Source organism: Bos indicus, chromosome 15 (genome assembly GCF_029378745.1).
Source record: "Bos indicus isolate NIAB-ARS_2022 breed Sahiwal x Tharparkar chromosome 15, NIAB-ARS_B.indTharparkar_mat_pri_1.0, whole genome shotgun sequence".
In the NCBI taxonomy this organism is placed as follows: Eukaryota; Metazoa; Chordata; class Mammalia; order Artiodactyla; family Bovidae; genus Bos; species Bos indicus.
Window position 1 is genome coordinate 33,931,548 of NC_091774.1, and position 15,939 is coordinate 33,947,486.

The 15,939-nt window shown below is 41.9% G+C and overlaps 1 protein-coding gene across 4 annotated transcripts in view; it reads left to right on the forward strand.

Moving 5' to 3' along the window:
• Positions 1–15,939, forward strand: part of JHY (junctional cadherin complex regulator) — an 86,058-nt gene that overhangs the window by 33,564 nt on the left and 36,555 nt on the right. The window lies entirely within an intron of this gene.

The following is a 15,939-nucleotide window of genomic DNA, read 5'->3' on the forward strand; positions in this document are numbered from 1 at the left end:
TTAAGTCTTCTAGCCTAACATACTATCATGGCTCAGTACATATATGGGAAATAAAAAATGTCCATCTTCTGTCACCTCCAAACTTTATTCTCTTTACTGTGATTTTAAGTTTATGTGGGAGAAATGGTATTTCTAGAACAGTGGTTTGAAATCCTGGCTGGATTCAATTGTGGGGGGCGGTGGAGAGAATGTGATCCTCACTACCCAGACCAGTTTACATATCTGGATGAGATCCTGAGCATCAGTATTTTTTAAAAAGACCCTCAGTGGTCCCACTCCAGTGTTCTTGCCTGGATAATCCCAGGGACGGTGGAGCCTGATAGGCTGCCGACTACGGGGTCACACAGAGTCGGACACGACTGAAGCGACTTAGCAGCAGCAGCAGCAGCAGTGGTTTTAACATGAAGCCAGGCTTGAGAAGCATTGTTCCACACTAGAGCAGTGGTTCTCATCCTTGGCTCCACATTGCAATCACCTGGAAAATGACAAGCGTCTTGGTTCCTGAGCCTGCAGCAACTGAAATTCTAATTTCGCTTTTCTAATTTCACAATTCTAGTTCTAAATTCTAATGCTTCACTTTGGAAGCATTGTGGAGCTTCCAAAGCTTGCCAGGTGACCCTAGTATCTCAGCAAGACTGAGAGTCGATGACCTAGAGCAGTGATTCACAAATATCAAGTGTATCACAGTCATCCAGTTGTTGTTGAGTTGCTCAGTTGTGTCCAGCTCTTTGTGACCCCGTGGACTGCAGCACGCCAGGCTTCCCCATCCTTCACTATTTCCCAGAGTTTGCTCAAACTCATGTCCACTGAGTTGTGTTGCCACCCAAACATCTCGTCCTCTGTCGTCCCCTTGTCCTCTTCTTGTCCTTCCTTGCCTCCTCTAGAATCATCTAGAGAGCTTGTTCAAGCAGCTTTCGGGACTAACCCAGGGATTCCTGATCCATTAGAGGTAGGGTGGGGCCCAAGGTTTGAATTTTTCTACATAGTTGCAGAGTCCACCATTTCTGCTATCAGGCCCACGCTTTAAGAACCACTGATCTTCTTTCCTGCAAACTTCAAGGTATTTATGAACCCCCTTAGGGCGTGTTTAAATATAGATTTTGATCCAGTAGGTCTAGAGTAAGACTCAAGAGTCTGCATTCCTATCAAACTCCCAGGTGATGCCAAGGGTGCTGGCCCCTGGATGACCCAGAAAGAACATAAAGGGCTTTCCAGAAACCTACAGTAACGACTGTGTGAGTCCTTGCTCACTGGCCCTTGATGTTTGCAGTGGCTGAGGATGTGCGGTAAGAAGTTGGGGTGGCAGGTTTGGAGGCTGTTTTAGATCAAGCCGCATCTGTTTCGAAGGTTTTCATATTTGGAAATCTGTTTTTCCCTACTCATTTCTTTGAAAGAGATAATAAACGTCTTACAACTAGAAATATTGAAAGGATAAATGATCTCTGTTGTTTAGTGAATGAATAAATGTCAATTACCACTACACAGCCAAGAAAACTCATCATTTTGTTGCAAGTCTCTATGCCCAGTGAATCAGACAGGGTCTTAAGCAGTGTATTGTTATTTGGGAAGATTTGAAATTACGTCTAAGAAGTTCACAACACAACATCCCAGTAAAAATGTCAACCCATTAAAAAAAAAAAAAGTTGAAAAGGTTAATTATTAAGTTCACATAAGAAACAGGCAAGAATAATAACACAAGCTCTGGAAATTAATGGCAAAAGCCATCACAATATTGTAAAGTAATTATACAATTAAAATAAAATTTTTTTAAAAGAGTCGTGAAAGAATGTAGCCCCACTAGATAACAGAGTATACATAAACCCTCAATAATTAAATAATAAAGTTTTGTTTAATGCATTTACAGACACATAGAATAGAAAGTCTAGAATTAGGACCAAATTAGTGTGAGAATATATGATCTGACATAATTATTTGATAAAGGCAAGACCTCAAATCTGTGACGAAATGAGTTCTCCAAGAAGACAACTGGATAGACATTTGGGAAAAAATTAAGTTGTATACATACCCCATATCATATAACAAGATAAATCCCAAGTGGGTCAAATATTTAATTTTTAGAAATTAAATCATTGTATACACATGGCTGATTTATACTGTAGTACAGCAGAAACTAACACAACATTGTAAAGAAAGTATACTCTAAAAAAAAAAAATTAAACCATAAAATACTAGAGGGAAAACAAGAAAATTCTCATATAACTTTGAAATTATTCAAAATCCAGAATCTACAAAACATAGATAAATTTGACTACACTTCCCCCTTGAGCAACATGGGTTTGATCGCACAGGTCCACTTACTTGTGGCTTTTTAAAAATAAATAAATACTACAGTACTCCACAATGTTTATTTGGTTGAATTCAGAGCTACAGAACCGAAGATATGGAGGGCTGACTGTAAAGTTATACATGGATTTTCTGGAGGGTCAGTACCCCTAACCCTCACTTTGTACAAGGGTAAACTGTATATAAATATCAAAAGCTTCTGCAAGAAAGAAAAGCATAAGAAAATCAAGATACAAAGAACTAGAAAAATATGTCTAATTCATATCACAAAGTAATAGCTCTAATATGTAAAGAGCTCCTAGAAGTCAATAAGAAAGAGACCAACAGACAGTATTTTTGTGAATATAAAAATTTACAAAATATAGGAATATATAGTTCACAGAAAAATTAATACATGTGGTTATTAAACATATGAAAACATATCCAACTTTGGTCATTTAGGAGAAATGCAAATTAATACTATATTGGGATTCCATTTTTCATCTATAATTAAACCAATAAAATTCCCAAATTTTTATTAACCTCTGGGCAAAAAAAAAGTACAGTCGAGCTGGTGAGAGAATAAATTGGACTAACTAGTATGGAGGACAAGTTGCTAATATCCACTTAAAATACAAATACTACACACACTCCTGAGAAAGCAAAGCATAATGGCCAAGAATACAGGCTTTCAAGCCAGGTTGGTTAACACTGCCACCTGCTAGCTGTCTGACCTTGGGCAGGCTGTGCAGCCTCTCTATGCCTTAGTTTTCCTCATCTTTAAAATGGGGATAATAATAGCACCTTCTCTCCTCAAAGGATTATTAAAAAGATTAAGTAAATTAATATATGGAGAGTGCTTAACTTGATGCCTGGCTTATAGTGAATGCTATATAAGTGTTAGTAATTATTATTTTTTTAATTTGACCCAACATCTTCCTCTCCCAGGACTGTATCCTTGTTATATGTGTGCAGTTTTGAAATAACCCTGTATAAAATCATTCATTTCATCCTTACTTCTAATAGCAAAAGATTGGAAGGTACCCAGATGTCTATTATTTGGAAAATCTGTAATAAACTATGGTACGTCCATATACCAGAGCATCCTATAGCTTTAAAAAAAAAAAAAAGATGTTCCCCATGAACCGTTATGGACAACCTATCAGGATTTATTATTACTAAGACAGAAGTTAAAGTTGTAGAAAAGTGTATATAGTGCAAAAAAAGTGGGGAGGAATAAAAATATACATATTTTCTTGATATGTTTTTAAAATAGAAAGAATACATAGGTGGTTAATTGTAGAGGATGGGGCAGAAGTAGAGTGGGAGCATAATTCTTCACTTCATGCCTTTACATATGTCTTACTTTTGAACCATGCTTACGTGGTTGCAATATCTAGTGTTTTGTGGGAACCCTGGTAACTTTATACTCCCTGATTGCTCAGGGTCACCTAAATTGCACTTCTGCTTGAAAATAATGGCTCAGAGTAGAACCACTGATTTTTTAAATTTGATTTCTCCATGACCTTTTCACCATTTTTCATAGATCTGTTTATCTTACATTAAAATGCACTGGAAAAATCACCTTTAGAATGCATTATGAGATCTCAGTCACATGATGTGCAAGACAAGGAATTGATATAAAAACCAACACACGCTAGAGGGCACCTAAGTATCACAGTCGGCCAATACTTAGCTAGTGAATATTCAGTGCTTGCTTTTATTTAAGACTTGTTCAGTAGCCAGAGGTATTTGTCTGAAACTCACTAGAATTAAGTCAATTTATGATCTACCATTAAAGGAAATTGTCTCTTGAAAAGTGAGCTACCTTTCTATCTTGATTCTAAAGTGTGACTTTGAAGACTGATGAAGGTGAAATTTATTATGGGCTCAGAAAACAGCAGGAAGTGCTTTATACATATTATTCTGTCTTTCCCTTGTAATTCTTCAAGAAATTACAGATACTTTGCAGTGTGCATATAGAAAGGTTATTTCATTACCTATGGCCTTCAAAACAATATAAGGTCCTTACATAGAATCCACTACCCATTCTGAGCACCAGCACATCTTTGAGGCTGTTGCTGAGGCAGCAGGTCACTCAACCAAACGTATCTTTATTGAGTACCAGCTGTATGCTAAGTACTCTCCTCAGTGCTAGTGCTATCACAGGAAATAAGAGATGTAGAGTCCAGTCTTCAGGAAACTTACATCCAATCACCTGATGAGAAACATCTGACAAAATAATTTTGGGTAGGATTCAATACCTCAAAGGATATTGAATCAACTTTCTTTAATAAAGGTATAACTGGGATGTTTAACGAGGTGCTTAGGGAAACTTTCACTTTCTGAGAAGATATGGTTTGAGACGTGAATGGGTAAGAAAGAGAAGCTCTGGGTAAAGCCCTGGGCAAAGAGCTTTGGTTGGTCCCAGCCTTGGAAGGGGCTACACAATATAGTGGGAAAGGGGATGAAACCAAAACAGAACACTGGTTTGGGAGTCAGACTATCACAGGTTAGATGCTGGCTCTTCAATGTACTAGGTCGTACCATTAACTAGACATTTGAGCAAGTGACTCTTTAAACCTTAGCTTCTTCACCTGTCTATAGGGGGTTCATTTCTGCCTTGGAGGGCTACTGGAAGAATGTATACAAAGCTCCTGACACATGGCAGACACTCAGTGAAGGGAAGCTGTTATTAAACGGGTCATTCCTTAAGTCATGAGAAAGGAAAGGAATCCACCCTGAAACCAGGTCCTTCTAAACGGCTTTTTTTTTTTCAGGCTACAGTGTCTGAAAATGAAAAGCCTATGACTTCAGGTAGAGTAAGAACAAAATGTTGCCAAAAGGATCACATCTGTAGACCCTAGCTTCCTAGGTGGTGCTAGTGGTAAAAAAAAAAAAAAAAAAAAAAAACTCACCTGCCAACGCAGGAGATGCAGTGAGGTTTGATCCCTGGGTCAGGAAGGTCTCCTGGAGAAGGAAAAGGCAACCCACTCCAGTATTCCTGCCTGGAGAATCCCATGGTAAGAGGAGCCCGGCAAGCAATAGTCCACAGAATCACACAGAGTCAGACACGACTGAATGGACTTAGCACGCACACAGACTCTAGAAGCCCATTCTATGGTGTGACTCCCAAAAGACTGTCCACTAACCAGGCTGTCTCCTGAAGGTCCCCCCATCAATCAAACACTGCCCCGGGGATTACAGGACCCTATAGTCTTGTACTCATTGGCAATATTTCTTTAAGAAGTTGCATTTGGCCTCAGTTAATGTTTCAGACATTTACACTTGGTGACAAGGAACTCAGTGAATATTTGATGCTTTGGTCTCGAAGTGCAATTGCATATCACAGCTCTTGAAAATCTAACTTCTCCACTGCGGTCACAAGTGTTCTTCTTGGATACAAATCTGATCATATCAACCAGCTGCTTAATGAGGGTCCCTGTTAATTTCAAGATAAGAGTCAAACCCTCAGAGTGGTACTCGAGGCCCTTTGTGAGCTGGCCCCTTCTGCCAGTTTAGCCTCATCCTTTGTCACTCCTCCCCTGCATCCTATGCCCCAGCCGTACTCTGGGAACTCACGGCTCCCTGAACCCAGCATTTCCCCTGGCCCTCTGTCCAGGCTGATGAATTACCCTTCCCTGTCCTGTTTCCTTGGGAAAATCTCACCCTCCATTTTGAGATTCAGCCCAAACTCATCCTTGAACACCCACCATAAAACCCCTGACACCACGCTGCACTATTTAATGTTTGTGTCTGTATGTCTTTACATGACTCTGAGCTCCTGAAGGCAAGGACTGGCTCATCTCTGAATTCCTAGAGCATGGCATACAGTAAGCACTTTCTATATCTTTTATGAAGGAATGTAATTTTTAAATACTTGAGGGGAGGTGGTTCAGGTTTTTATCACTCTCAAGTGAAAAAAATTTTCAAAACTGAGGAGTTCATGCTTCTGACTTAAATAATGGAATTTGGCTTTGAAAGACCACATTTGAGCACCATTATTATTACAGCCAGTTATTACCTTTGGTAAATTAAGTCTTGAATGTTTACCTTCTTCTACAGATCCAGTTATTTAGATGGCCAAATAAGATGTTATATGTGAATGCTCTGCATAATTATATAGGCTTATATAAATGTTACATTTATTACTGAATGTTTGTTCTGAATTTAGTCCCCTGTTGGATAAAATTAATATCTAATTGATATAATGATCTCCTTTTCTGTGGTTTTGAATATCATGGTTTAAGAAATCTTTGGTTGTCTATAAAATTAAACTTCTATTTAAATTATGATCATCTTTTTCTAATTATATTTGGTCAGAAACACAGAATGCTTTTTTATAGAATTCTTCCAGTTTGGTGGTGTTTTTGAGTCCTACGTCTCATACTGACAAAAAAAATATTCTTCTATAGAGTAGGTACTTTGTGTATGTTCATTGATAGATTTTTTTTTAATTTGCCCTATGCAACCACAACAAGAGCACTTACTTATAACAGCATAATTTAAATTGAACTTTATGGTTTTTCAATACAAGACGTTTCTTAAGGCATCTTTCTTGTATGCGCTAGTCAGCACTTATTTGTCTGATCTATAGAGTGACACTTCATTAATTCAGCATTACTGAGGAGGGACCCATGAAGAGACAACTTTCCTCATAACTGAAGCATGCCCTTTCAAAAACCAGAACTTTAACAGAATGAATCATGTCTAAGGATAACTTTGAAAAAAACGTGTCTGGACTATTTGCAGGAATAGAGATGCAGACATAGAAAACAGACATGTGGACACCAAAGGGGCAGGAGGAGGGTTGGAAGAACTGAGAAAGCAGCGCTGACATATATACACTGCTGCTGCTGCTGAGTCGCTTCAGTCGTGTCCGACTCTGTGCGACCCCATAGACGGCAGCCCACCAGGCTCCTCTGTCCCTGGGATTCTCCAGGCAAGAACACTGGAGTGGGTTGCCATTTCCTCCTCCAATGCATGAAAGTGAAAAGTGAAAGTGAAGTCTCTCAGTCGTTCCCGACTCTTAGCGACCCCATGGACTACCATGTGTAAATTGGCCAGCTCGTGGGGCGCTGGTACATAGCACAGGGGACTCATTGAAGTACTCTCTGATGACCTAGAGGAGTGGAATGGGGTGGGAGGTTCAAGAGAGAGGAGATATGTGTACACATATAGCTGATTCGCTTTGCAGTACAACAGAAATTGAAACAATAGTGTGAAGCAGTTGTCCTCTAATTAAAAAGAAATAATGTGCTAATGTGAGAATAATGGAGAATGTGATAATTCTGTGCTCTCTTACCCAGGCCACAGTGCCCTGTTCTGCAGTAAAGTCGAGAGCCATGGTGATGGGCACCATCCTTTGCCTCTTTGCCAGATGCCATGTTTCTGTGGTCATTTTTGCCACTCTCAGAGTACATCCTCTTTAGGAGCTTCTGGCCAAGCAGGAAGCAGACATGTAAACAGGACCAAGTGATAACTACTGTCCTAGAGACACATGTGGCCCCAAAAGAACCCAGAAAAAAAATGCCCAGGTCTGTCTGGAGAAGTCAGAGGGGGCTTCATGGAAGAGGCAGTCATTGAACTGAGTCTTTAAGGAGAAGAAGGTAACACCAAGAAGGCAATGGCACCCCACTCCAGTACTCTTGCCTGGAAAATCCCAAGGACGGAGGAGCCTGGTAGGCTGCAGTCCATGGGGTCGCTAAGAGTCGGACACGACTGAGCAACTTCACTTTCACTTTTCACTTACATGCATTGGAGAAGGAAATGGCAACCCACTCCAGTGTTCTTGCCTGGAGAATCCCAGGGACGGGGGAGCCTGGTGGGCTGCTGTCTATGGGGTCGCACAGAGTCCGACACGACTGAAGTGACTTAGCAGCAGCAGCAGCAGAAGGTAACAGGCGGAGGCGGGCAGCAAAGAGACCTCAGGCAAAGGGAGCACGTGGGGTGCTAAGAAGGTGCGAGAGGACACTGCTAAGTGGAGACCTGCGAGTATAGGAGGAACCACTATGGTGCTGGGCAGGAACTGGCAGTCCATCAAGTCAAGTGGTTAAAGCAGTAGGACAAATGACGTAAAATATCTCACTTTCACTCTGCTACTGATAAGTCACTTCAGTCGTGTCCGACTCTGTGCGACCCCATGGACGGCAGCCCACCAGGCTCCCCCGTCCCTGGGATTCTCCAGGCAAGGACACTGGAGTGGGTTGCCATTTCCTTCTGCAACTTTCACTCTAAGTATATAAATATACATTAACTCACGAATTTATTTTTTCCCCACTAAGGGGCCTAGTGCGTATTCTATGGACTGGAGTTTTGCGACATCTTTCTCACATCAGTTTGAAAGATCTATGGTTTCCAATTCCGATTTCTTGAAAGCAAAGTATTAATAAAAACTTAGCAAGTGCTGAGAAACAATCTAAGAACATAACCTTTCTAGATTTTTGTGACTGTGTCCCCTAGTCTCTTACACACACAGACACACACCTCACCTGGTTGTGATATTGGGTCATTCTAAATTATTCAACTCAGTCTTTGTGAAAACAGCTCTCTGTTCACACTCAGATTTCTCCAGATTATCTGATCTTTAAATCAAATTCATAATTTTAACAACATATACAATAGGAATAAACAAGTAAAAGACTCTTGGTAAACATGTAACTCAACTAGTGGAAACAGACATATCAAGGCATAATATGAGTGTTTGCCTATGGGCTTAAGTTAGGATGTCTTAAGAAAGGACTGGAGAGTGTTACTTAATCAAGTGAGTTAGTGGAGGAGGAGGACTAGATTGTATTGTGGATGACTGGATTGTGAGGATGGAGGTCCATATTTAGGCTAGAGAAATGGGCATGGGCCTTTCACGTGGGCCCTTAGGTGCCATTTTAAAGGAAGAACTGTCAGAATATGGTCCCTGACCAGCAGCATCAGGACCATTAGAATTGCAAACTGGGAACTCAGAAATGCAAAGTCTCAGGCCCCAGCCCAGATCTCCCAAACTGGAAACACCAGGGTGAGGCCTTTACATCTGTGTTTTTGTTTTGGTTTAGGGGCTGTTTTGGCTGTGCCGTGAGGTACGTGGGATCTTAGTTCCCTGATCAGGGATCGAACCCGTACCCTGGCAGTTAAGGTACTGGGTTGTAACCACTGGACCACCAGGGAATTCCCTACATCTGTGTTTGGTTTTTTTTTAAAGGTTTATTTATTTGGCTGCATCAGGTCTTTGTTATGGCAGGCCAGCTTAGATGCTCTGTGTCATGTGGGGTCTTAGTTCCCTGACAAGGGATCGAACCCAAGTCCTCTGCTTTGCAAGGAAGATTCTTAACCACTGCACCACTAGGGAAGTCCCTACATCTGTGTTTTAACAAGCCCTCCAAGTGATTCTGACATGTGCTCAAGTTTAAGAACTACCGTGCTGAAGAGTTAGGCCTTTCCTTTATGTGACATGGAATCACCAAAGGGTTTTAGTCACAGAGCAATCTGAATCCTGTGATGGTCCAGAGGTCACACTTACATATCCTTAGCTGTGTTATAGGGAGTTCAGGTTGCTAATCAACCCTCGCTTACGTTTCATGCCACATTCCTAAAAATCTCTTTCACATTCTTGAAAATGGTTGTTGGCGTCATTCATTTGCATACAATTATTAAGAGCTTCTTACGTACCAGGCTTTATCCCAAGTGCTTGGATATATCAGTGAACAAAACTGACAAAAATAAGGGCCAACTTCCTATTAGGAGGAGGCAGACAATAGACAAAATAGATAATCAGCGTATTAGCAGGTGATGTAAGTGGTGAGGAGAGACAGGAAGCAGAGTAGGGACAGGGAATGCTGGGGGTGGGGGTCACCATTGTAGACAGATCACGGAGGTAGGAGAGCAGAGCTTTCTTGGGAGAGGAAACAGCAAATGCAAAGCGCTGAAGAGAGGAAGGGCTAACGGGCCTGGAGCCAAGCCAGCAAGGGAAAGGACAGACAGGGGATCCTAGCTTCTACCTTGTATCGCTGACAGCCGCCACCTGGCTTTAATCGAAAACCACAAATCTAGGCAGAGAAACAATAGATTAGATGTGTTCTGATGTAAATGGAGCAACCAGTGAGCAATGTAGATGAATCTTCTCCCTCAGTAACGTTTACTGAGCACGTATGTGCCAGGCACATCCAGCGTCACCACATAGCTCATGGGAGTAGTGCCCCTGCAGCCCTACAGCCCGGCACAGAGTCCCTCCTTTTCCTGCCCTCGTGGGACTTAACATCTAGAGGCGAGGCAAACATAACGACCAGGGTGAAACTTGTCACACACAGAAAAGGACAGAACACTAAGGCGGTGGTACATCTGTTATAACCTCCTAGGGGTATCAGGGAAGGCTTCCTGGAGGAAGTTATATTTTGGCCAAGAGTAGACCAGTGAATGGGATTGGTCAGAGTAGGTAAAGTGAAGAGTTTCCAGGCCAAGAATGGCGTGTGCATGGACCCAGAGCATGTGGCCCAACAACAGACCTGAAAACATACAGTCTAACGAGAGCAGGAGGAACTAAAGAGGCAGAAAACAAAGAGGAAGTAAAGAGCCTCTGATGAGGGTGAAAGAGGAGAATGAAAACGTTAGCTTAAAACGCAACATTCAAAAAACGAAGATCATGGTTCCATCACTTCATGGCAAATAGAAGGGGGAAAAGTGGAAGCAGTGACAAATTTTATTTTCTTGGGCTCCAAAATCACTGCAGATGGTGACTGCAGCCATGAAATTAAAAGATGATTGCTCCTTGGAAAGAAAGCTATGACAAACATAGACCGCATAGAAATAAGCAGGGATATCACTTTGCTGACAAAAGTCTGCTATGGTTTTTCCAGTAGTCATGTATGGATATGAGAGTTGGACCACAAAGAAGGCTGAAGAATTGATGCTTTTGAACTGTGGTGCTGGAGAAGACTCCTGAGTGTCCCCTGGACAGCAAGGAGACCAAACCAGTCAATCCTAAAGGAAATCAATCCTGAATATTCATTGGAAGGACTGATCCTGAAACTGAAGCTCCAATATTCCGGCCACCTGATGCAAAGACCTGACTCACTGGAAAAGATCCTGATGCTTGGAAGGTTTGAGGGCAGAAGGAGAAGGGGATGACAGAGGATGAGATGGTTGGATGGCATCACTGACTCGATGGACATGAGTTTGAGCAAACTCTGGGAGATAGTGAAGGACAGGGAAGCCTGGTGTGCTGCAGTCCAGTGGGTCACAGAGTCGGACACGACTTAGTGACTAAACAACAACAATGAGAGCAGGGAGGAGAGGCTGAGTGTAGAGGATGTGGGAGCTTATAAACCTTTCAAAGGTTAAGGGCAAAGGAAGTGCACTGAAGGCTCTTTAAGTAGGTGACTGGCGTAATTCATGTAGGGTTGTCAGAAGCTCGAGAGTCTTATACAGAAATTTAATGTAAAAATAATATATTCGGAGATCTCAGTGTCATCAGTTTCTGAGTAGATGCATGCTAAATACATTATGAAGTGATCTACAGCAGCAGTCCCCAACCTTTTTGGCACCAGGGATTGGTTTCGTGGAAGACAGTTTTTCCAGAGACCGAGGGTGGTGGATGATTTCAGGATGATTCAAGCATTACATTTATGGTGCACTTTATGTCTATTATTATTACATCAGCTCCACCACAGATCCCGGAGGTTGGGGACTCCCTGTTCTATAGGACAGAGAAAGTGGCCAGCGGCAGAGCCAAAACATTTCAGGTGTTTCGTCTCTAAATAGCTGAATAATTATTACAAACGCCCAGATAACTCAAACTTCAAACAACTGTACTAAATACCCTTGTCGGAGCCCAACAGCCTGACGTCCCTGCCTCTTCTGCCAGCCACAGAAGAAGATATGTAATACAGGCAGCAGCAGTGCTGACCTTAGCAGGTCCAAACCGACACAGAGCAGTACGGATTAGAAACAGGACAAGTTAACACTGCACATCACTCATCGGCCAAGTTCACAAACAGACGCACGCTCAGTCCACTGATTACGCTCCTAAGGGAGGGATTCAATAACAGATGTGCTGGAATGATGCTAAGCAAACAGCAACTTTGGAAAAATAGGACCCTCTGGCCAATTTTAATCTGGATATATGCTTGTCATATATCATAAATACCATCAAGGAATGAGAATAACAGGGAACCTAATAAATTCACACGAGACTCCCCCACAATAACTAAACACAAGGTTATTACCAGAATATAACGGAAAGGGGAAAAAAGGCCCCAAACCTTCAGCGATGCAGGACCTCACAGTGATACTGTATTTAAACACGTTTCAGTGTGTGTCTCTGTGGGTACACGCGGATCCACATAGGGCTCTCGGTAAAGCATCAACTTGTTTTGTGGTGCCGATTCCCTAAGAACCTGATGAGTTTCTTTGAGACAGAAGTAGCCAGCCCAATCTAGCTCAGCTGTACTCAATCTGAGTTGCTCTCCTACATACAAACCCTCACTTCAAAGCCAGGAACATAATGTACAATTTTTTAATGGCTCTAGACCCAGGCACTCAGGCGCTCTGCTCTGCGCCTTACCTCAGTGTAAACACCTAATCAAGATTGCCCGAGCTTCAACAATAGCAGCCAAATGCAATTCGAGAACCACAGGCCTTTGAAGTCCTCCCAGCAAAGGCCGGTTTTCTAGTCCGGGATAATGACATGGCATGATTGCTGTCTTTGTTGTATCTTTTCAGTAGAGAAGCAATTATAGGTCCCAATTTAACAGAATAGACATTACACAGCTTATGATGCTCAAAATGCAATTTCATTTGATCATTTTCTCGATTTGATTGGTATTAATAGAATGGCTCACCAAGGGGAAAAAAAAAGAAATAGCTAGCAGAGGTTGTGTCCCATTCCACTTTCAAAGAGATAATGTAGAAGTATGCTTTATCCACCCGGAGACTCACTGGGGGGATTCACACACCGAGTTCTACCAAAACAGCCTGTGGATGGAAATACTGTACATCTTACATTCTCTGGGGAAGGCAGTGTAGGACAATGCCTGTATATTCTTTCATCTATAAACTTTTTATCAGAGCTCCATTAAGGAACCCCATGGTTGTTTACCAAATAATATCACCAGTGAAAAACCAAATTAACGAAGTCCCCTTTACAAAAGCTAGGGCATCAAATCTCCTCGTGGCAGATCTAGGAATAAACCCAGCTTCTCCCAGGCTCCAGCTTGTCCAAGACATTGCGTGTTTGAGATTGAAAACAGGATTATTTCCTCGCCTGCTTAGGCAGCCTATTTTAGATTTTTTCCCCCCACCCTGTCCTGACTGTCATTTCTCCTCCCTGACAGAGTTGATCTCTCTTTCAAATGAGTTGTGTTTCTGTTTCACATCACGGCAGTAAGGGATTGAAGCCTTGGAGAAAACAATGACAAAAGTTGCAAAATCTTAATACTTTTATTGTCATCCCGGGTTTCTGGAAACAGTGAAGGGCTGAGAGATTGAAACACGAGAAAACGGCTCCTGACCTTGAGCTCTATTATAGCATTTTAACTCCAAACTTCCCATCTTAGCACAAGTTCAACTGTTGCATGGTATCCTGAAGTTTTCCACTTGCACAGTAGGTAATTACTCAAAACCAATTGATTACTTCCATTTGTAATAAAAAAACAAAAACTCCATGATCCAACAGTACATTGTGTTCCTGTGTTAGCAGTGAGAATTCAAACATGAAAAAGGTTTTACTTTCATTTTTTTCCCTTTTTACAGATCAACCTTTTAAACATTGAAACTTTCACACTATTTGAGTTGGGCAGTTGTGATCAGGAGGCATTCAGATAGAGGGCTGCACCCCAAACAAACAAACAAAAAACAAATTGTCTTTCTTGTGCCAGAGAAGCTACCCTGAATAAGGAGTGAGGTTATCATCACTGTAAAACGCTTTGTTGTTCATTCGCTCGGTCATGTCTGACTCTCTGCGACCCCACGGACTGCAGCACACCAGGCTCCCCTGTCCTCACCATCTCCCAGTACTTACTCAAACTCATGTCCATTGAGTCAATGATGCCTGCTTACTAGTTAATATTTAACAAGTATTTTTGCCTTTCTGCACTGAATACTAGTCTGCTTGTGTAAGTATGAAGTAAAAGTCAGCCACACAGGGAGAATTTAAATGCAACCATGCAGATCCTAAACCCCAATGCACTTTCTGAAAGACGGATTGAGTTATTCTGTGTTATTTCAAAGGGCAGAGGGATAGAAATTACAAACATATCACTGCTCTTATAAGGAACAGCCTAATAGAATCTGGGCTTCCCTGGTGGCTCTGACAATAAAGAATCTGCCTGCATTTTGGGAGAGCCGGGTTCGACCCCTGGATTGAGACAATCCCCTGGAGAAGGAAATGGCTTTCCACTCCAGTATTCTTACCTGGGGAATTCCATGGACAGGGGAGCCTGGCGGGCTACAGTCCATGGGGTGGCAAAGGGCCAGACACGACTGAGTGACTAACACTTTCATTCATAGCAGTTAGGTTTCTCGAAGATGGAAAAGAATGTTCATCATTAATGAAACAGAGATTCAGAGATCTAACATTTTATTACTCCAGCGGATGGTTGGAAGGACTGGATCTCCCACAGCAAGGGATATTCACAAGCCACCTTACTCTGCCTTCCTCTCTCCATCTATACAAATACTGACAAGCAGATTCTCCCGCCTGTCGAAGTGGCATGTGATTAGGCAGTGAGGGGAGGAAGGTCGACCAGGGATGCATGGAAACACCAGAGGGTGTGCTGGGTTATCTTCAGAATCTCTGCCACCTTTAAGATTGCGGAACTTTAAGTCTGTTCTCTGAAATGCTACCCAGTGGCTAGAATTCCATATAGCGCAAAGACAACCTAATTTCTCGACTTAAAACAGGTAGCTAGGGGCTTTCCCTGGTGGCTCAGTGGTAAGGAATCTGCCTGCAATTCAAGAGCCACAGGAGACCTGGGTTCAATCCCTGGGTCGGGAAGATCCCCTGGAAGAAGGCATGGCAACCCACTCCAGTGTTTTTTTTTTTTTTTTTCTTTTTATGGTTTTCCTTTTTATTTAATCAAAGACAGTGGATAAATATAAATACAGCTAATTACTTCAGATCATTCTTTATATTGTATACACACAGGCCAATGAACATAATCTTAAAAGAAACCTGCAGTCAGCAATGAAATGCGTACAGCTTTCCCTTCCCTCGCTCAAAAAAATTTAAAAACACACAGACTTAGAATTGCATCCCTGGTGGCTCAGATGGTAAAGTATCTGCCTGCAATGCGGGAGACCTGGGTTCAATCCCTGGGTCGGGAAGATCCCCTGGAGAAGGAAATGGCAATCCACTCCAGTATTCCTGCCTGGAAAATTCCATGGATGGAGGAGCCTGGTAGGCTACAGTCCATGGGATCTCAAAGAGTCAGACACAACTGAGCAACTTCACTAAAATTGTATCATCACACGCTCTCCTGTGACAAATGATCCAGACATAAATACCAGGTACAAAGAAACTATATGCTAACATATGTATAACCTTTGTCAGTGAAAATCAGAAGCAGCCATGATGATTAATATATATTCAGTTACTGATAACTAGCTGTGCCCTAAAGGGCATTATCAAGACAGAAATTGTGCTGCAGAGAAAAGCTATACACAATGAGA